The sequence below is a fragment of the Lissotriton helveticus genome, chromosome 1_1 (assembly GCF_964261635.1).
Source record: "Lissotriton helveticus chromosome 1_1, aLisHel1.1, whole genome shotgun sequence".
NCBI classification, from domain to species: Eukaryota; Metazoa; Chordata; class Amphibia; order Caudata; family Salamandridae; genus Lissotriton; species Lissotriton helveticus.
The window spans coordinates 1,079,272,997-1,079,295,121 of NC_136057.1; the positions used below are offsets into that span (position 1 = coordinate 1,079,272,997).

At 45.0% G+C, this 22,125-nt stretch overlaps 1 protein-coding gene across 1 annotated transcript in view; it reads right to left on the bottom strand.

The window, feature by feature from the left end:
* Positions 1-22,125, bottom strand: part of LOC144821209 (protein NEDD1-like) — a 752,172-nt gene that overhangs the window by 62,385 nt on the left and 667,662 nt on the right. The gene's annotated exons all lie outside the window — the stretch shown is intronic.

Here is a 22,125-nt window from a genome sequence, read left to right on the forward strand (position 1 = left end):
CTTGCTGTAGTCATGAACCTCGCTCATGTATAACAAAGTAATAATTTGTACGTCTTACTAACCTTTATTTCATGTTTAAACGAGGTAAAATGAAGCTTGCACATGTGTATTTCTAATACGATTAATTCGAGTCAATAAAATGGCCGCTGCTTTGAAATAGCTTCTGCGCATGCGTCAGTCACACTCACGTGTCCTGACGTGTTTGCAGGTCTGGAGGGAAATAGTTGCGCATGCGTAATACATAGCTTTGGCAATAATGTGGTACTGCTCGTGCCATTGCTCTTGTGCCTGTGTATATGTAGCTAACATTTAGGCTGCATAAGTATAATTTTTGATGATAAAGTTGAAAGTACAAAACCAATGATGTGTTTTCATAACGTTATTTTTATGTATTAATTTGTTCTCGCTTACTTTTCATGTACCGCTGGAAATGGGGGTTTGACTGAGCCGAAAGCCATCTTGGGGGTCCTTACTGCGCAGGACCGTCCGCCTGGGGAGAAGTCAACCTTGGCTGGTGGAACTCAGCCAGCTGGCAGAGATGGGCAAGATGCTCCTGAGAACTGACCTGCGAACTCAGCAGGACGGAGTCATGTGTCCCTATTCTGAAACAATGTTAATTTGCCATTGTATTTCCCTGAACTTTCTCATGAGAACCCCAATCTCGCTAGGCGGTACCCAGAGATGCAAAGTAGGCATCGAAATAGTGTGTTCTGATTGGTGTGTTACCCAAATCCTATCTTAGGACCAATCCAAATTGAAGGATTCTGACACTTTGCAACATTGGGGGGTGGTACACCGTCCCCAAACTGTATATCTACCCTGGGTTCACCTAGGGAAATTGTCCGACTTGTCTGGTTTAGCTGACCTGTCACTGACCCATCGCACTCAATAGGTGACTGAAGATACAGAGCACTGCGGAGTACTCTGTCCGAAATTGACCATAGACTAAGGTTCTACTGAACCTTAAAGTGCTGGCGAAGCACTTTGCTGGGAGTTCGCTGATCCAATTGGGGTCTTGATCGATAGCTGCAGAGAGGGTGGAGCGCAGGCGTTGCTTCCGAACTGCGGGTGCTGGTCCTGTCCTGAGGGTTTCCTGTCCTGTCCTGAGGTCCTGTCCTGATTCCTAATCTGAGGGTTTCCTGTCCTGTCCTGGGTGTCCATTCTGCACCTGCTGTCCTTTGAGGGGTATCCTTCCTTGAGGGTTTCCTGTCCTTAACTGACCCGTGGCCAAGGTTTGGTTTCCACACCAGTCTAGGTAAATATTGCTCTGAAATCTTTAAACTTGCACCTTTCTATTTTCCTGTCTTTTGCTTCAATAAAGACACACCTTTGCATATGTTGATTTTTCCATGCTTTTGCCGCAAATTATTGAAACGTAAAGTCATTGCATATTTTCATAACGTTTCCCATGTTACCCTACCTGTTAGAAATTATATTTTGCATTGCAGTTTGTCATTTCCTGATATGGTCTAGAACGGCCTTTCTTAAACTGTCCAAAGAACTTTTGCCCTAAATGCATAGCGTTTTCCTGTTGCATCCCATAGTAGCATTTCCATGATTACCCTGACTTTATTTCTCTATAGTTATGTACTTTTCATTATCTTGATTATCGATTGTCTTATCCTTGTAAATCTAATGCTTACTGAGAACGAACTTTAGATAAAGACTTTAAACTTCCAGTTGTCCGTGGTCATTTACAAAGGTATTGAATGTCATTTTGAGTTGTATTTTGCTGCCTTTCCTTTTACAGCTAGCTCCCTGATCCATTGTGGTCATAGGTACCCGTGTCGGTGGATGGTAAGTCGGGTACGCTGAATAATAACAGTAGGGAATTCACACAAATTGGTAGCAGCCCGTGAAGTCACCCGGTCAATGTATATGGTGAATTGAAATATATGGGCCGGAAGCGGTGAAATTATTGGTTGGGTGACCTTGCGCGCTCTATCAGTTTTTCTGGTAGCAGAGGATGGTTAGGGACTAGTTAAAGGTTAGGTAGGACTAGTTAGTCTAGTCAAGTCGGTAGCTGCTAGTATATTGATGCTGCTATAAGAGTGGCCGTTCCGAGGGACCTGATCATTCTCTTGAGAATACTCTGCTTTGAAATTTATGAATTGTTTTATCATTGTTATTCTTGTTCTTATATTGTTATATGTATTAATCCATGCATTTGTAAACCGTCTCGTTCAATGTTGTCCGAACTCCCCGGGGAATTGAATGGCAAAGTGGTGAATAGAATCCATTTGCCTTGAGGTCGCAGGCTCAAGGAAAGTTAGGTGCAGGTTAGGTACAACCGGGAAGCACTAACTAGGGTTTTTCTGAATACGTGTGCGAATAAATGTCAGTAACGAGGTTCATTGGCAAAATTCCCATAGTGGCGTAACCTAGTAAGGGTCACATCGGAAGAGTAGCAGGTTCATCGGAGCTTGGGTGAAAGCAGAGGGGTCCGCTGGGAAACCTTAGACTCAGATATATCCCGGAGAAGTGGATGAGTTTAGGGGAATAACAGGTTCACCGATGCTAGAGTGAAGGGTAGGCGGAAGAGATTTACCCGCAGCGTGTGAAAAGTAAATGGAAGTAGTTTACTTGCAGTAAAATAACTCTTTCTCTGTCTAGACACTTGAGCACTGTGGCGAATGTGTATTCGTTGTAAAATAACCAAGCACTAGCACTTTAGAAAGAAAGAAAGTTTCCGTTACCTTGTGAAGGGAGGGAGTCAGCCGCGAAGCGTCTCTGACGTCACTCCGTGCCGCGCTGGGATTGGTAGAAACAGCGGGCGGGTAGCGGGGCTGGAATTGTGAAGGAGGGGTGAGCGCCGAAGAGTGAGAACGGTCTCACGAAGGGGCTGCGCACCCATTGGTCGAAACTATTTTGAACGCGTGCACCCCAATGGTCGCGCGGAATTGCAAGACGCGTTCTGATTGGAGGTAACTTTGTAAACAAAGTTAAGCGTAGAAATCGTATGTGGCATTCGTATTGTCCAGAGACTAGACCCGATCCAAGAAGCCAAGGGTTTGAAAGGGATCAGTGGAAAGCCAACAGATACGATATTATGTACGGAACTAAGAGAAAAATGTCTCTTGTAAATAAGGTAAAGAATTACTTCAAAACGGACAAACCGATTAAATCCAGAGAGGGCGTTATTGTCCCACCACCCAATACGCCCGCCTCTTTCATGTTTGATCGAGGGTACAATACCTGTGTGTGGTTGGAAAATTGGGTAAAGTACACAAAAGATGACGGAATATTGGCTTTTCCGTTAGACGGTACTTTCAATGGTAGGATTTTATTTAATTTGAGGACTCGAATGAATGAATTGCATCCCAGACCGAGACTAACGCAGTATGAGGCATTAGAGGAATGGGAGATTGAGGCTTTCGAAAGGGAGAAACCCCGAATGGACAAAGGTCTGACCAAGTGGTACCCAAGGCTGAAACAAGAGACCAGGGATAAAAAGATGAAACAGTGGAGACAGAGCATGATTGTTGAGGGTCTGTTTCCCATGATGCCAGCATGTACCCCTTCGGGGGAAGAGAAAAAGACAGAAAAGTGTAAGCATTTGGGGAGCTCTTGGGGAGTCAGACGATGAATTATTAGATGACATCTTTACGAGAAGTCCGCCCCCTTATAATGAGGGAGCCCGACTTTCCAGTACAGGAGGGAATCCCCAGCGTCCATCTATTAAGGAAGAGGACAGATCCCTAAGTAGGGGGGGAGGTGGTCAGGTACTGCCCTATTTTGAGAATCCCGGACCCGCGGAGGTACGAGATATATATCCTAGAGTGCCCGTGAGCCCGGAGGAAAAATATTCCCGTGAAAGAGCCTTTTTCCCCGGACCTCTTTATGAAAACGAAGAGAAACCATTAAGTTCAGGAATGCCCTTTTTACAGCCTCCCTATGGGGAAGAGCGCAGGTCATTTGGCACAGGAACTTTGTTCCCAAAACCAAATTATGGTGGAGGACCAAGTGAAACGCATCCTACTGCCCCGAGTTTTACCCCTCACCTAACCCCACAGATGATACCTGACCGGACATTAGGAAGAGTACTAGATGAAAGGGAGCAAGAGGCCCTAGCTAGACAGAGAACAGAAATAATTCAGAAAATATCCCAGTTAAATAACAGTCCTGAGGCTTTGACTATTCCGGTAACAATCGGACCAGTGGTTCCGTTGTATGGGAATAATCAGGGAAGTCCAAACCCTCCAGTTATTAACCCAATCATGGCCCCACCAAGGCAGGAGCCCCTACTGATAGACGATCAGTCCAGTGAGTGCGAGTCCGAGGTTGTGTTCTTGGACCTGCCAAACAAACAGACCGGGAAGGGAATGCAGAAGAGGCATAATCCTTTTAATGCGAAAGAAATTAAATTAGAATCAACGTCAGGTACCAGGAGTGTCTCTCTGGTAACTCCGGAGGAAATTGAAAATTGGAGTCGTGAATTAGAAAAACAGACTCCGCAAACGAAACCTTTAGACCTCTACAAACTGAGGGTAGAAATAGAGGAATTAATGGCAGGAAATGTGGGATTAGACAGATTAAATACCTACTCTGAAGAAGAGTTGCTGTTTATGTGTAAAAGCCTTACCAGAAGTACCAGAGTGCTCCACGAAAAGCTGACAGACACTGCAGCTAGTATGGGGGTAGATATTTCAAGATCCAAGCCCTTGCAAAAACCTTACAGAGCTGAATTCTCAGACAAAGATATAGAGAACTTGAATGTGTCAGGGAAAAAGTTGCAGATTAAAGAGTTGCTAGCAATTTTGCAAAAATGGGGAGACGTGGAAAAATGGAAAAGCAGGTGGGCACGAAAGAAGGATGAGGCTCGATCCAGACAAGCGACCCCTGAGTTCGCTTTGAGAGAAGTAGACAAGCCCGAACAGTTATGCCCCATGCGTGAAGTACCAGGTGGGAGGTATGTGCACGTTCCATGGTCCAGACAGGATATTGTGTCCTTTACTAACGATTTCCCGAAATTGCGCGAAAAGCCAGTTGACTGGTACCGGCAGGTGGAAAGGTTCGTAAAGGTGCAGAAATGCCTGTGGAAAGACCTGGATGGATTTTTTGATATTGTGGTCCCGGTAGATCTATGGACCGAGTGTAAAATAGCCATAGCCTGGCCTAGTGAGGAGTACCCGAGGGACTCTAACACAGGGGAGCCGTCGATTGAAGTGATGAAAAAATACGAACAAGTAATTCAGCATTTGAAAAATAAGGTGCCCGCAAAGGAAACAGATTGGACCAGGATAGATAGAACGACGCAGGAAAGAGACGAGACAGTGCACTCCTATTATGAAAGGCTGTTGCAGGTGTTTAAAACATACAGTGGTATAGATAACATCGAGATGAAGGATATGACGCATTTCATTTACAGGTTTGTAAACGGTTTAAGACCCGAAATTTGTCAGTGGATAAAGGATAATAAAATCTGTTGGCATACCAAAAAGGTAGACGAGGTCCTGCGGTACGCGAAGTACTGCGAGGACGAGATGGCAGAAAAGAAAAAGGCCCTCAAAGAGAAGGTTATGTGGGCTCAAGTGAAGCTCGCAGAACAGCAGGAAAAACAGTTGAGTAATATGGCCAAAAGCACTCAGAACCAAGGTCCTGGGGGTGGGGGAGGAGGTAAGCCCCGGCCCAAAATGAGCAGAGAAGAGGCTATGAAGAAATTTCCCTGTCACCAGTGCGGAGAAATTGGACACTGGCGAAACGAGTGTCCTTATTTGCCGGACGATAACCCCAAAACACCTGATTTAACTCCACAGACGCAGAAAGAAAGACCAAGAAAGACTCAACCACAGGTAAAAACGATTCAGGTGCCCCGAGCTCCAAAGCAAGCACATAAGGGAAGAGTCACAGAGGGTGATGAGATAGAAGTCTGGGAAAGCCATGAGAACAGAAATGCAGCAACTTCGCAGTATTTGTTAAACGATACCTTCCTTTGTGATGACCAGTACTGACGGGGCCTGAGAGGGGAGGACGAGGAGTGCGTACTTGGCGCCTCCTTGCCGGTAGACCAGTCCGGACCATACATTGAAGGAAAGGTTGACGGAAATGATGTCACTTTTCTGTTGGACACTGGTGCTACCCGTTCTACTGTGAGAACAATGGACGTTCCAAACCTACCCCTCTCGGGAGAAGCCATCTAAGTAGTGGGTGTATCTAATCAATTGATTAGTACTCCTGTTACCAAGCCCATGGAGATCTCAATTGGAAACTTTAAGGAAATGCATAGATTTGTCGTTTGTGACACCAGTCCAGTGAACTTACTGGGACGTGATTTGCTGTGCAAAATGAACTGTACCATCTTTTGCACACCAAAGGGTGTTGAAATTCAAACCCCAGATGAAGATGGCATCTATAAATTAATGTTAATCAGACCTGACTCAGAAATTAAACGAATGACTATGCAGGATTTGCCCAAAGAACTCCAAGAAGCAGTGAAGCCAGAAGTATGGGACTTTACTGGGAAAGATGTAGGGTTAATGAAAAACGTGGACCCCATACAGATAGCAATCAAGGACAATGCTGTATACCCCAATACTAAACCCTACAGGATGAATGCAGAAGTGAGAGCAGGTGTCACTCTGGAAATACAAAAATTGCTAGAAGGAAACATCATACAGAAAGTATTGAGTAGCCCATGTAACTCACCGATTATGGGCATCAAGAAGCCTAGTGGCAAGTACAGAGTGGTGCAGGACTTACGAAAGGTAAACAAGATAGTGGTCCCCTGCTGCCCTATTGTCCCGAACCCAGCAGTGATTCTGTATCAGATTCCGTGGGATGCTGAGTGGTTCACTGTGATAGACCTGTGTCATGCATTCTTTTCCATTCCCTTGCATCCAGATAGCAAATTTCTTTTCTCCTTTGCCTTCAATGGTCACGTGTATGTCTGGAACAGGGTCCCCCAAGGGTACACAGAGAGCCCCTCTATCTTTAATCAGATCTTGAAAAAATGTTTGGAAACTTTGGTCTTACCTGGGAACTCTGTCCTAGTGCAATACATAGATGACCTCTTGGTGGCGTCTAAAAGTCATAGGGATTGTGTGATTGACACCATTGCCCTACTGAATCACCTGAGTGAGAAGGGACATAAAGTGGCCCCTGACAAATTACAGTTCTGTGCAAAATCAGTGAAATATCTGGGGCACCAGATAGAGAAAGGTGTCAGGAAAGTAACATCAGAAAGGGTGAGAATAATTCAAAAGATGCAGTTACCCCGTACTCAGAAAGAGATCAGAATGTTCCTGGGAGTGATAGGATACTGCAGGCAATGGATTCTGGGATTTGCAGTCCTAGCTAGGCCTTTGATAAAAATGACCAAGAGAGGAACACCAGATATTGTAGAATGGGATGATGAAATCTTAACAGCCTTCACAAAACTACGAGATTGTCAGTGTACAGCCCCTGCGTTGGGAATGCCAGACTATACCAAGGAATTTGCCCTATTCTGTGACACTCGCGATAATTGCGCGTTGTCAGTCCTGACACAAGAACATGGCACGACCAGAAGGCCTGTGGCATATTTCTCTGCCACCCTGGATCCAGTGGCTGCTGGATTACCAGGATGTCTGAAAGCAGTAGCTGCTACCTGCGCAAGTTTAGAGCAGAGTGAGTCCATTGTCATGGGACATCCTGTAACTGTGTATGTTCCACATGGAGTGGTAATTTTACTGACCAGAACGAAAACTCAGTACCTCACTCCTAGTCGACTGACTAAATACGAAAGGATTCTTGTGGGTGCTGCAAATGTAAACATTGTTAGGTGCAGTATTCTGAACCCCGCCACTCTGCTCCCCGACCCAATGGATATGGAAGGTGGGGTGGATGATGAGCATGATTGCATTGATTTAACAGAATTCAACACCAAACCACGCCCAGACATTAAAGAAACACCATTGCCTGAGCATGACAAGGAATTGTTTGTGGATGGTTCATGTCTAAGACATGAGCAAGGAGGCCTGAGTGCCGCCTATGCGGTAGTCTCCTTAACTAAAATTGAAGAAGCAGGTTATCTATTTGACGTAAAGTCTGCACAAGTAGCCGAATTGATTGCTATGATAAAAGCTTGCAAAATTGGGAAAAACCTACGCATAACAGTGTATACTGACAGTCAGTACTGTTATGGGGTTGTGCATGACTTTGGCCAGTTGTGGCTGCAGAGGGAGTTCCTGACTTCATCAGGTACCCCTATTCGAAATGGGAAAGTGGTTCAAGACCTTTTAGAGGCAATCCAGTTACCAAAAGAACTGGCAGTGGTAAAGTGTGTCGCTCATAAGAAGGACATGGACACTGTATCACTGGGAAATGATTTTGCTGATCGAGTGGCCCAATGGTGTGCCAGAGATCGATATATCATAAATCCAAAACGAGGGGGGCCAGGAACCAGCTGCCAACTTCAAGTGTTTGAAGAAGTGCCTACATGGGATGAAGTGAAAGAGTGGCAGCAGGCGGCACCTTGGCAAGAGAGAGAGAAGTGGAAGGAAGACGGGTGTAGACCAAGACGTGGGGATGGTGTCATCTTGGGCCCAACTGGTATGCCTGTGTTACCTAGACACTTACTTAGCACAATGGCAAGATTGATACATGAAGGATCACACATTGGTAGGGACGCCATGATTCTAGTGTTCCAACAGACTTGGTACAGTAAAAAGTTCAGGAAAGTAGCAGAGTCCCTCTGCCAGAGGTGCCTGCCATGTCAAAGGATGAACGCAGGTAAAAGAACTGCGGTGGAACTGGGAAAAATTGGGAGGTCAGGGGGTCCCTTTGTGAGAATACAAGTTGATTTCATCACCATGCCACGTTGTGAAGGGAAGCGATATGTCCTTGTCATGGTCTGCCTATTTTCAAAGTGGGTGGAAGCTTTCCCTACTCCCCAGAATGACGCAATGACAGTAGCTAAGTGTTTACTAAAAGAACTGATACCTAGGTTCGGGGTTCCAGTCACTATTGAATCAGATAGAGGCCGACATTTTCAGAATGAGGTGATCGACGAACTCTGTAAGGCCTTTGGAATCACACAAAAGCTTCACTGTGCGTACCGTCCAGAGGCTTCTGGAATAGTGGAACAAGTAAACGGAACTATCAAAAACAGATTAGCAAAACTGTGTGATGCATCTGGCATGACTTGGGTGAAGGCCCTGCCCTTGGTCCTGATGGGACTCCGAAGTGTTCCTGACCGCAAGACAGGCCTAAGTCCCCATGAAATCTTGATGGGAAGAGTGATGAGACAAGCATGGGTACCAGGAAGCAAACTGTTGAGTATTACTGATGATTTGGTGCTTGAATACTGCAAGAGATTAGGTGACCAAGTGCGTTCTATCTCTCGCCAGATCGGAGAAGACGCCATCCTCAATCCAACGACTCCTCTCCACAAACTGGTCCCGGGGGACTGGGTCAAGATAAAGAAGCATACTCGGAAGAGCTGCCTGGAGCCAAGGTGGGGAGAAAAGCGTCAGGTGATCCTGGTAACAACCACAGCAGTAAAGTGTGCAGGGGTTCCACATTGGATACACGCCAGCCACACCCAGAAGGTATTACCAGACGGAGAGCCTGAAGAAGAAGGGCGTCCAGCAGAGGACTCTGCAGGAGCCAGACCCGAAGTAGCTGACGACGTACAGCCCAGTACCAGTCAAGCCGTGGGATCAGCAGACGTTGGCCCAGGAATAGTTGATAACGAACTACCAAGAGCCCAGCCTGCTGAAGGGGTCCGAGAAGCTGAGCCAGAAGTAGCTGAATATTTACAACAAGGGGTGGTGAGGGACAGAGTCTCTGAATTAAGCAGAATACTCTCACCCTGTCAAGAGATCAGGGCTAGATCCAACACCGTTTTTTAGCTCACTGCACCATCCCAGTTTCAGAACCTGGCTGTATGCAAATTAGTTTGTTCCTGTCCCAGTGCATGATGGGAACAGGGCAAACCAAACTACAAAAGCCAATTCTTACACTGGGAAGGAAACAAGCTTCCGGGTTTACCGGTTTCTGGCATTACAGCCGTCTTCGGCCCGGCTTGCTTGAATCCTGATGGTGCAATGAGCAAGGGACTCATGTCTGAGTATACCCTTCCACGCTTAGGGTGGACATAAATATTTACAACAAGGGGTGGTGAGGGACAGAGTCTCTGAATTAAGCAGAATACTCTCACCCTGTCAAGAGATCAGGGCTAGATCCAACACCGTTTTTTAGCTCACTGCACCATCCCAGTTTCAGAACCTGGCTGTATGCAAATTAGTTTGTTCCTGTCCCAGTGCATGATGGGAACAGGGCAAACCAAACTACAAAAGCCAATTCTTACACTGGGAAGGAAACAAGCTGTCCATCACCACCCCTTGTTGTAAATTATTTTGTCCACCCTAAGCGTGGAAGGGTATACTCAGATGTGAGTCCCTTGCTCATTGCACCATCAGGATTCAAGCAAGCCGGGCCGAAGACGCCTGAAATGGCAGAAACCGGTCCCCGGAAGCTTGTTTCCTTCCCAGTGTAAGAATTGGCTTTTGTAGTCTGGTCTGCCCTGTTCCCATGATGCACTGGGCCAGGGACAGACTAATTTGCATACAGCCAGGTTCTGAAACTGGGATGGTGCAATGAGCTAAAAAACGGTGTTGGATCTAGCCCTGATCTCTTGACTGGGTGAGAGTACTCTGCTTAATTCAGAGACTCTGTCCATCACCACCCCTTGTTGTAAATTATTTTGTCCACCCTAAGCGTGGAAGGGTATACTCAGATGTGAGTCCCTTGCTCATTGCACCATCAGGATTCAAGCAAGCCGGGCCGAAGACGCCTGAAATGGCAGAAACCGGTCCCCGGAAGCTTGTTTCCTTCCCAGTGTAAGAATTGGCTTTTGTAGTCTGGTCTGCCCTGTTCCCATGATGCACTGGGCCAGGGACAGACTAATTTGCATACAGCCAGGTTCTGAAACTGGGATGGTGCAATGAGCTAAAAAACGGTGTTGGATCTAGCCCTGATCTCTTGACTGGGTGAGAGTACTCTGCTTAATTCAGAGACTCTGTCCATCACCACCCCTTGTTGTAAATTATTTTGTCCACCCTAAGCGTGGAAGGGTATACTCAGATGTGAGTCCCTTGCTCATTGCACCATCAGGATTCAAGCAAGCCGGGCCGAAGACGCCTGAAATGGCAGAAACCGGTCCCCGGAAGCTTGTTTCCTTCCCAGTGTAAGAATTGGCTTTTGTAGTCTGGTCTGCCCTGTTCCCATGATGCACTGGGCCAGGGACAGACTAATTTGCATACAGCCAGGTTCTGAAACTGGGATGGTGCAATGAGCTAAAAAACGGTGTTGGATCTAGCCCTGATCTCTTGACTGGGTGAGAGTACTCTGCTTAATTCAGAGACTCTGTCCATCACCACCCCTTGTTGTAAATTATTTTGTCCACCCTAAGCGTGGAAGGGTATACTCAGATGTGAGTCCCTTGCTCATTGCACCATCAGGATTCAAGCAAGCCGGGCCGAAGACGCCTGAAATGGCAGAAACCGGTCCCCGGAAGCTTGTTTCCTTCCCAGTGTAAGAATTGGCTTTTGTAGTCTGGTCTGCCCTGTTCCCATGATGCACTGGGCCAGGGACAGACTAATTTGCATACAGCCAGGTTCTGAAACTGGGATGGTGCAATGAGCTAAAAAACGGTGTTGGATCTAGCCCTGATCTCTTGACTGGGTGAGAGTACTCTGCTTAATTCAGAGACTCTGTCCATCACCACCCCTTGTTGTAAATTATTTTGTCCACCCTAAGCGTGGAAGGGTATACTCAGATGTGAGTCCCTTGCTCATTGCACCATCAGGATTCAAGCAAGCCGGGCCGAAGACGCCTGAAATGGCAGAAACCGGTCCCCGGAAGCTTGTTTCCTTCCCAGTGTAAGAATTGGCTTTTGTAGTCTGGTCTGCCCTGTTCCCATGATGCACTGGGCCAGGGACAGACTAATTTGCATACAGCCAGGTTCTGAAACTGGGATGGTGCAATGAGCTAAAAAACGGTGTTGGATCTAGCCCTGATCTCTTGACTGGGTGAGAGTACTCTGCTTAATTCAGAGACTCTGTCCATCACCACCCCTTGTTGTAAATTATTTTGTCCACCCTAAGCGTGGAAGGGTATACTCAGATGTGAGTCCCTTGCTCATTGCACCATCAGGATTCAAGCAAGCCGGGCCGAAGACGCCTGAAATGGCAGAAACCGGTCCCCGGAAGCTTGTTTCCTTCCCAGTGTAAGAATTGGCTTTTGTAGTCTGGTCTGCCCTGTTCCCATGATGCACTGGGCCAGGGACAGACTAATTTGCATACAGCCAGGTTCTGAAACTGGGATGGTGCAATGAGCTAAAAAACGGTGTTGGATCTAGCCCTGATCTCTTGACTGGGTGAGAGTACTCTGCTTAATTCAGAGACTCTGTCCATCACCACCCCTTGTTGTAAATTATTTTGTCCACCCTAAGCGTGGAAGGGTATACTCAGATGTGAGTCCCTTGCTCATTGCACCATCAGGATTCAAGCAAGCCGGGCCGAAGACGCCTGAAATGGCAGAAACCGGTCCCCGGAAGCTTGTTTCCTTCCCAGTGTAAGAATTGGCTTTTGTAGTCTGGTCTGCCCTGTTCCCATGATGCACTGGGCCAGGGACAGACTAATTTGCATACAGCCAGGTTCTGAAACTGGGATGGTGCAATGAGCTAAAAAACGGTGTTGGATCTAGCCCTGATCTCTTGACTGGGTGAGAGTACTCTGCTTAATTCAGAGACTCTGTCCATCACCACCCCTTGTTGTAAATTATTTTGTCCACCCTAAGCGTGGAAGGGTATACTCAGATGTGAGTCCCTTGCTCATTGCACCATCAGGATTCAAGCAAGCCGGGCCGAAGACGCCTGAAATGGCAGAAACCGGTCCCCGGAAGCTTGTTTCCTTCCCAGTGTAAGAATTGGCTTTTGTAGTCTGGTCTGCCCTGTTCCCATGATGCACTGGGCCAGGGACAGACTAATTTGCATACAGCCAGGTTCTGAAACTGGGATGGTGCAATGAGCTAAAAAACGGTGTTGGATCTAGCCCTGATCTCTTGACTGGGTGAGAGTACTCTGCTTAATTCAGAGACTCTGTCCATCACCACCCCTTGTTGTAAATTATTTTGTCCACCCTAAGCGTGGAAGGGTATACTCAGATGTGAGTCCCTTGCTCATTGCACCATCAGGATTCAAGCAAGCCGGGCCGAAGACGCCTGAAATGGCAGAAACCGGTCCCCGGAAGCTTGTTTCCTTCCCAGTGTAAGAATTGGCTTTTGTAGTCTGGTCTGCCCTGTTCCCATGATGCACTGGGCCAGGGACAGACTAATTTGCATACAGCCAGGTTCTGAAACTGGGATGGTGCAATGAGCTAAAAAACGGTGTTGGATCTAGCCCTGATCTCTTGACTGGGTGAGAGTACTCTGCTTAATTCAGAGACTCTGTCCATCACCACCCCTTGTTGTAAATTATTTTGTCCACCCTAAGCGTGGAAGGGTATACTCAGATGTGAGTCCCTTGCTCATTGCACCATCAGGATTCAAGCAAGCCGGGCCGAAGACGCCTGAAATGGCAGAAACCGGTCCCCGGAAGCTTGTTTCCTTCCCAGTGTAAGAATTGGCTTTTGTAGTCTGGTCTGCCCTGTTCCCATGATGCACTGGGCCAGGGACAGACTAATTTGCATACAGCCAGGTTCTGAAACTGGGATGGTGCAATGAGCTAAAAAACGGTGTTGGATCTAGCCCTGATCTCTTGACTGGGTGAGAGTACTCTGCTTAATTCAGAGACTCTGTCCATCACCACCCCTTGTTGTAAATCAGAAGTAGCTGAAGACGAGCTGCCAAGCATATGGCCAGAGGAGTGGATACCATTGATTGATCTTACCGAAGACCCCATCAGAACAAGCGAACGACTTTGGGAAGGTAGAGAGTGGAGTAGAGAGGAAAAGCAAGGCACAGGCGAAGAACCTCAGGATCTTGAGATTCACATCAAAACTGAGGAAGGAGAAGGTCAGACAGGGACAGAACAAGTGATTGATACTCCTCCACTGACTCCTGATGTTGAGAAGGGACAGACTAGACATAGCGTAATAGTTCGAGCAGAAGAAAATCAAGAGATCGAAGTGCTTGAACAGGATCAGATAGGATTAGAAGAACGTGTTCAGGAAACAGAAACAGAGACTTTTGAAAAACAAACGCAAAACTGTCCTGAACAAAGCCAGTTTAGTAACCAGGCAGAAAAAACAGATGCTAGCCCTGGAACTAGTCAGGTAGAAGAGGAAGAAACTGAAACAGAATTGCCACAAACTAATGAAAACAAGAGGGCAAGAGAAGAAAACGAAGTCTCGGTACCCACTAAAAGACTTAAGAAAAGAAAGCACATTGAGCCTGGATACATAAAGAAATTGAGACTGAGAATAAAAACAGTAGAAGAAAAACATGCAGAAGAAAGAAGAAGTGCTCGCATAGCAGAGCAACCAGAAGATACTTCCAAGAGAAGGAGTGATCGAATAAAAAGAAAACAAAAAGTACAAGTCTCCTGAATGGACGCTCGTTTTGGAAGAATTTGAAGATCTTGATATAACTGACGAGAGCGACGGAGAACCAGTCGCTGAGTACTCTGCCGAAGAAGAAGACGAGCCACCGTGAATTTGCACAAAGTAAGCTACTGGTGTAAAGACACAAAGAGGGGTCGAGAAACTTCTTCTGAGCCAAAATGTCTGATTCAAACGTGAATGGTAGACCTAGTTGCAGTCGTTGCAAAATATGCTGCAAGGTATGTGTATGTAGTATAGTTATACTGATATTACTCTGGATAGGACTAACAGTGTTCATTCCTTTTGCGGTGAGCAAAAATACTAATATTGTCCCTACTGAAATTGTAAATACTGACAGTAAGGAACTGACAACACAGAGTGTAGCAAGACATGAGAGAGCACTCAGACAAACAAAACGAGACCTAGAAGCATCAGATGAGGGAGGACTACATTATCATGGAGTTAAGAATAAAACGCATTTAAATGTTTTCGCAAACTTGTTAATACACTATGTAGAGACTACGGAAAGTGAAGATTGCTATGTCTGCATGAAGCTACCTACCTCTGTGGCTGAAGGCGTGACATACCATCACCTGCCTCTGACATATGGAATTTCCTGTAGCATTTTAGCTAGTTTATTTTACAAAAGAGGACCGTTACAGTACTATTACTCAAACAGTGACGTGATCTTTTCTGAACTCCCTATACTTGGGAACTTGAATCCTGTACATACCAAAAGTGACGTTACTCGCTATATGGGCGAATACTTTCTGACTATAGGTAATATAGACCTAGGTGACGCACACAGAGATAACTTGACCTGTTCTTTGCGTGAGCAGGAAAAGATGTTCCTGAACATGGCAGAGAAAAGGAGAATAAAAATAAAAAGAAAGGCAGATGACGAAACACAGAAAAGGCCAAAATGGGCTGAGAACATGGAAGGCACCTCAAATGGTGGAGCGGGTCCTGCTCTGTTGCTGGATTTTGAAAAGAAAGGAAAGCTATGTCTTCACCGCGAGAAGACTAGCTATTATAATAACATTTTCATTGGTTCCAGTGAATGCGAACATAATTACAAGGTAATTGGAGGTTGGGGTTTCAAAAATGGATCAGAGCCTGTGTTTCCTGGAATTTATTATATTTGTGGGGACAAGGCTTATTTCAAATTGCCGGATCACTGGTATGGAAGCTGCTACTTTGGCATTGTCTTCCCGAAAATATACCATGTGAACAAAGTTGCTGGAAGCAGTGAAAATACTAATGGCTTAGTGCGTAGTAAAAGAGAAAGCATAGGTGAAATAATGGGTAGTATTTTCAGTGCACTGATACCTGAAGTGGGAGTGGTTCTGAACACTCACAGAATTTGCAAATTGTCCACTATAGTGGATGTGTTGTCTACTGACACAGCTCATGGATTTCTGCTGGTCAATACTGAAATGGTTGCGATCAGATCAATGGTTTTGCAAAACAGACTTGCTCTTGATACCTTATTAGCAAAAGAGGGCGGAGTCTGCCGGATGTTGAAGGCGCAACATTGTTGCACTTATATTCCGGACAAAAGTGTGCAGCTCAAAAGATACGTGAAAAACATTACTAATTTGGAAAGGGAACTCAAACCACTCGAGGTTGACAGTGCCTGGAAGAGACTGGTAGATGGTCTCTCAAATGTGGGTCATTGGTTTGCTAGCTTAGGTAAAAGCTTATTGTTTAAGGTACTGATGCCAATTGGAATTATAGGTCTTATCCTATTCTTCATATTTGTCTGTTGCAAATGTCGTAAGCACACCCGAAAGCATCAAGTGAATGCGAGAGGAGTGAAACTAAGTGTGGATGAACTTGAATTAGAGGAAATGAATTATCAGATATACAAAAGGGTGAAGAATTCTCACCCTACCAAAAATGAGAGAGAAAAGCTGAATAGCTTGCTGGAAGAGATAGAGCTGTATAAGGTGTGAAAAGTTGGCATCTGGTTCCATTTATTTTGTGATGATAGTAAATATCATCAAAGAGGGGATTGATGAAGCAAAGTTTCGCATTTGCGACTTGCTGTAGTCATGAACCTCGCTCATGTATAACAAAGTAATAATTTGTACGTCTTACTAACCTTTATTTCATGTTTAAACGAGGTAAAATGAAGCTTGCACATGTGTATTTCTAATACGATTAATTCGAGTCAATAAAATGGCCGCTGCTTTGAAATAGCTTCTGCGCATGCGTCAGTCACACTCACGTGTCCTGACGTGTTTGCAGGTCTGGAGGGAAATAGTTGCGCATGCGTAATACATAGCTTTGGCAATAACGTGGTACTGCTCGTGCCATTGCTCTTGTGCCTGTGTATATGTAGCTAACATTTAGGCTGCATAAGTATAATTTTTGATGATAAAGTTGAAAGTACAAAACCAATGATGTGTTTTCATAACGTTATTTTTATGTATTAATTTGTTCTCGCTTACTTTTCATGTACCGCGGGAAATGGGGGTTTGACTGAGCCGAAAGCCATCTTGGGGGTCCTTACTGCGCAGGACCGTCCGTCTGGGGAGAAGTCAACCTTGGCTGGTGGAACTCAGCCAGCTGGCAGAGATGGGCAAGATGCTCCTGAGAACTGACCTGCGAACTCAGCAGGACGGAGTCATGTGTCCCTATTCTGAAACAATGTTAATTTGCCATTGTATTTCCCTGAACTTTCTCATGAGAACCCCAATCTCGCTAGGCGGTACCCAGAGATGCAAAGTAGGCATCGAAATAGTGTGTTCTGATTGGTGTGTTACCCAAATCCTATCTTAGGACCAATCCAAATTGAAGGATTCTGACACTTTGCAACATTGGGGGGTGGTACACCGTCCCCAAACTGTATATCTACCCTGGGTTCACCTAGGGAAATTGTCCGACTTGTCTGGTTTAGCTGACCTGTCACTGACCCATCGCACTCAATAGGTGACTGAAGATACAGAGCACTGCGGAGTACTCTGTCCGAAATTGACCATAGACTAAGGTTCTACTGAACCTTAAAGTGCTGGCGAAGCACTTTGCTGGGAGTTCGCTGATCCAATCGGGGTCTTGATCGATAGCTGCAGAGAGGGTGGAGCGCAGGCGTTGCTTCCGAACTGCGGGTGCTGGTCCTGTCCTGAGGGTTTCCTGTCCTGTCCTGAGGTCCTGTCCTGATTCCTAATCTGAGGGTTTCCTGTCCTGTCCTGGGTGTCCATTCTGCACCTGCTGTCCTTTGAGGGGTATCCTTCCTTGAGGGTTTCCTGTCCTTAACTGACCCGTGGCCAGGGTTTGGTTTCCACACCAGTCTAGGTAAATATTGCTCTGAAATCTTTAAACTTGCACCTTTCTATTTTCCTGTCTTTTGCTTCAATAAAGACACACCTTTGCATATGTTGATTTTTCCATGCTTTTGCCGCAAATTATTGAAACGTAAAGTCATTGCATATTTTCATAACGTTTCCCATGTTACCCTACCTGTTAGAAATTATATTTTGCATTGCAGTTTGTCATTTCCTGATATGGTCTAGAACGGCCTTTCTTAAACTGTCCAAAGAACTTTTGCCCTAAATGCATAGCGTTTTCCTGTTGCATCCCATAGTAGCATTTCCATGATTACCCTGACTTTATTTCTCTATAGTTATGTACTTTTCATTATCTTGATTATCGATTGTCTTATCCTTGTAAATCTAATGCTTACTGAGAACGAACTTTAGATAAAGACTTTAAACTTCCAGTTGTCCGTGGTCATTTACAAAGGTATTGAATGTCATTTTGAGTTGTATTTTGCTGCCTTTCCTTTTACAGCTAGCTCCCTGATCCATTGTGGTCATAGGTACCCGTGTCGGTGGATGGTAAGTCGAGTACGCTGAATAATAACAGTAGGGAATTCACACAAATTGGTAGCAGCCCGTGAAGTCACCCGGTCAATGTATATGGTGAATTGAAATATATGGGCCGGAAGCGGCGAAATTATTGGTTGGGTGACCTCGCGCGCTCTATCAGTAGTATAAATGCTACCAAACATATTTCAAAATGTCAAACCTGTCCCTGAAACTCGCGGTGTTCCTGAAGGATCCATATTAGCACCTTTACAATTCTACAAATACTATATCACACCAGTCCCAGCAACTGTCTTCTTGTCTAATCAAATTATAAGCACAACTGAATAATCTGCCCCTAAAACTTAAACCCAAAAATGAATGTTTAGTTCTTTCACTGAATACAAATTTCTATTTCGATGAGAACAGGGCAAACCCAATCCAACCAGATTGTTTCCAACCACAAATTGTACAAGTTTATACGGTTCATACTTAATCTTGAAGCACACAACACATCTAACAAAAGGGGAAATTTTACATCATAAACTACCTTATAATTGTAAGCCCTTCTTACAACTTGAGGACCTAAAACATGCTTAGAGTACGGCAATGGCCTTCTCAGAGGACTATCCAAACAGAGCCTGGCACATCTGAAACTGACCTCCATGCTGCTGCGCAACTAATCTAAACACTCCTTTAAATAGTTCCTGCTTGAGGCAAGATGCAACTACAAAACCACCTGCTTAGCTTACAAGGCTCAATGCCTTTACACTCCAAAATATCTTTTAAATGAAGTAACCATCTTCGGGGGCTGTTGCATGGTTAGAAACAAAAGAAATGTTTGCCGTCTGTTCCAACGCCTCTTTACCTTTTCGGACCAGGAGACTGAGTTATGTAAAACAAATATCCATGAGACGGGTCAATCCTTTCAATCAATGTAAGTGCCTCCTGAAATGATACCTTCACAATAATGTCCTCATCTTATGTTTTTCGTATCTGAAATGTCTATAGTGGCCATGTTCGCACCTCCGTCTCTTAAGGTGAACGAATACACTGATCTAAAAACATATTTGATGCGGATTGCCATGAAGAAATATCAAAGACATTGCCAGGTAACTCAGGTAGAATTGAGGGTTACCGCAGGTAATTTATGAAATTCGTACCATTACATTAGTACAATGCTATCAATAAAGTGTGTGGGAGTGAGAGACGGTTGGCCATCCCTTAACTCATGTTAGTTGTTGGTTTTCAGTTCAAGCCTTGGCAGCAGGCATGCAGGGTTTGCAAGACCTGCTGTAAACAATCTACGGAGGTAAATTCCGCCTGCTTATTACCATTGGTTCACTGCTGCGTTTCCTACTCAGGAGCACCAGTCAACTACAGTTTCCTTATGCTGTAGCTGTTTATGTGCATCTTTGGGCACTACTTCAATAAAGGAAAATGTTAAAGCTTGCAAACATTGCACTGGAAGATGCAGGCTTTCTTTTGCTTCCTTGCTCTCCGCTCTTCCTCTCTCTCCAACTATGCTGGGATACTGCCTTGTCCAACGCCCTCTACCACCTTTATAAACTCACCATCTATCATTTTAATTTTTCCAGCGCACCGTGCTGCGCTTTCACTTTTATAAAGGCAGCACCCGCCTTGCTTTTGTGCATTGCTGTAACTTCGTCTGCAGTGAACGCTTTCACTTTCATAAAGGTGGCACATGTCTTGCTTTTGTGCACTGCTGTAACTTTGTGTGCGGTGAACGCTTTCCCTTTCATAAAGGCGGCATGCAACTTGCTTTTGTGCACTGCTGTAACTTTGTGTGCTGTGAACGCTTTACCTTTTATAAAGGTAGAACTCGGCTTGCTTTTATGCACTGCTGTAACTTGTGTGTAAGAAACATCCGGCCTGCGAAACAAGCTTCCGAGGACCTGTTTCTGGCATTTGTACCACTTTGTTCGCCATAAGTTGGCAGGGTATGCTCACTTTGCCACTGGATTCAAGCAAGCCGGGCTGAAGACGGCTGAAATGCCAGAAACCGGTCCTCGGAAGCTTGTTTCCGGTCCAGGGAAGGCATGGCTTGGCAGTTCGGGCTGGACTGTTCCCATGAGGCACAGGGTCAGACTGATTTGCATATGGCCATGTCGGAACTGGGGTGGCAGAGTGGGCTAAAGAACGGTGATGGATTAAACCCAGATCTGTTGACTGGGTGTGAGTGTTTGATTGGTTCAGATGCTCCGTCCATCACCACCCCCTTTTGTACCACTTTGTTCGCCATAAGTTGGCAGGGTATGCTCAGACGTGAGTCCCTTTCTCACTTTGCCACTGGATTCAAGCAAGCCGGGCTGAAGATGGCTGAAATGCCAGAAACCGGTCCTCGGAAGCTTGTTTCCGGTCCAGGGAAGGCATGGCTTGGCAGTTCGAGCTGGACTGTTCCCATGAGGCACAGGGTCAGACTGATTTGCATATGGCCATGTCTGAACTGGGGTGGCAGAGTGGGCTAAAGAACGGTGATGGATTAAACCCAGATCTGTTGACTGGGTGTGAGTGTTTGATTGGACTCAGATGCTCCGTCCATCACCACCCCCTTTTACCACTTAGTTCGTACTCAGGCACACCTCCAAGGCACCATATAATAGAGAAACAGTGCTATTTGTAAACATTATTTTGCTAAATATTTCCAATAAGTCTAGCCTCTTTTAATATGACATAAAAAGTGCACTTCTTCATTTATTTACTTTTGTATCAATCTCTACAGGCTATTAACATTCCCTGCCTAATCGGCCTAGTAAACCTAGGCTTTTTATGTGATATAAAAAGCCTGCCGTGAGGGCAAATTATGTGTAAGTGTGGCCTAGTCGTTATACAACAGTTCTAATATAAGCAGTGCTCGTAAACAAAACACCAGAGATCCTTCTGTTGGCATACAACATAAACCATGGACTTTTTATTACCTAAATGGATCCCATATTGTGCCCACAGGGAGGCAATAAAATACTGCAATCTTTCTCACTGAGCTCATGGCATTAGGTTTGCTCATCAGCTCATGTATGGACCAATCGCAATAAATCCAACCGATCACATCATCTCTTATAGTCATGTCCTTAACTTTTCAAAAAAAGCACTCATTTATTACTAAATAAATGTAAAACGGTTAAGGTAACCATGTTGCTGCTGCATACATTTTTACATGTTTTACTTAATCCTGCATTCCCAATCACTATTTACTTTTTTAAGGATGTTCTGACTTTTTTTCCAGCCAGCATATTACTCTTTTCTCCCCTCCCTCATAACCTTTTTCTCATGTTCTGGTTCTCCAGCGCCGCAATGTTATAAGAATGACAACAGCGTTATGCAAATATGATCACTCCACACCAAAAAAGCGAAATAAAAAACATGGTAATTTTCAACGCCAACAGATCTAACTTTCACAAATGCGAGACCTATTGCATTGCAAATGCTCGTTTCAGTAGCAGTTACTTTAAAGCGCATTGCCATTTCTTGCAGATAAACAGATGCAACGTGAAGAAAAATCAGTTAACCTTGTTAGTCAAGCATAGAAGCCTGAATTAGAAAACGTGTTTTAAAGTTGCCATCTAGGCTACTAGGTCACGCCAATTTATCGAGAAGTTTCATTCAACAAAAAAAAAAGTGAACACTGTGTAACAATAAGCATTTGTTTGAAATATATAATCTATGATCCTAAGATATGCACAATTGAGAACTAGTGATAGAAGTTAACTATGTGCTTTCTTTCTCAATGGAGAGCTAGCCAATACCCCAGGTCTACGAGTCTTCCTTTTTATTTGCAT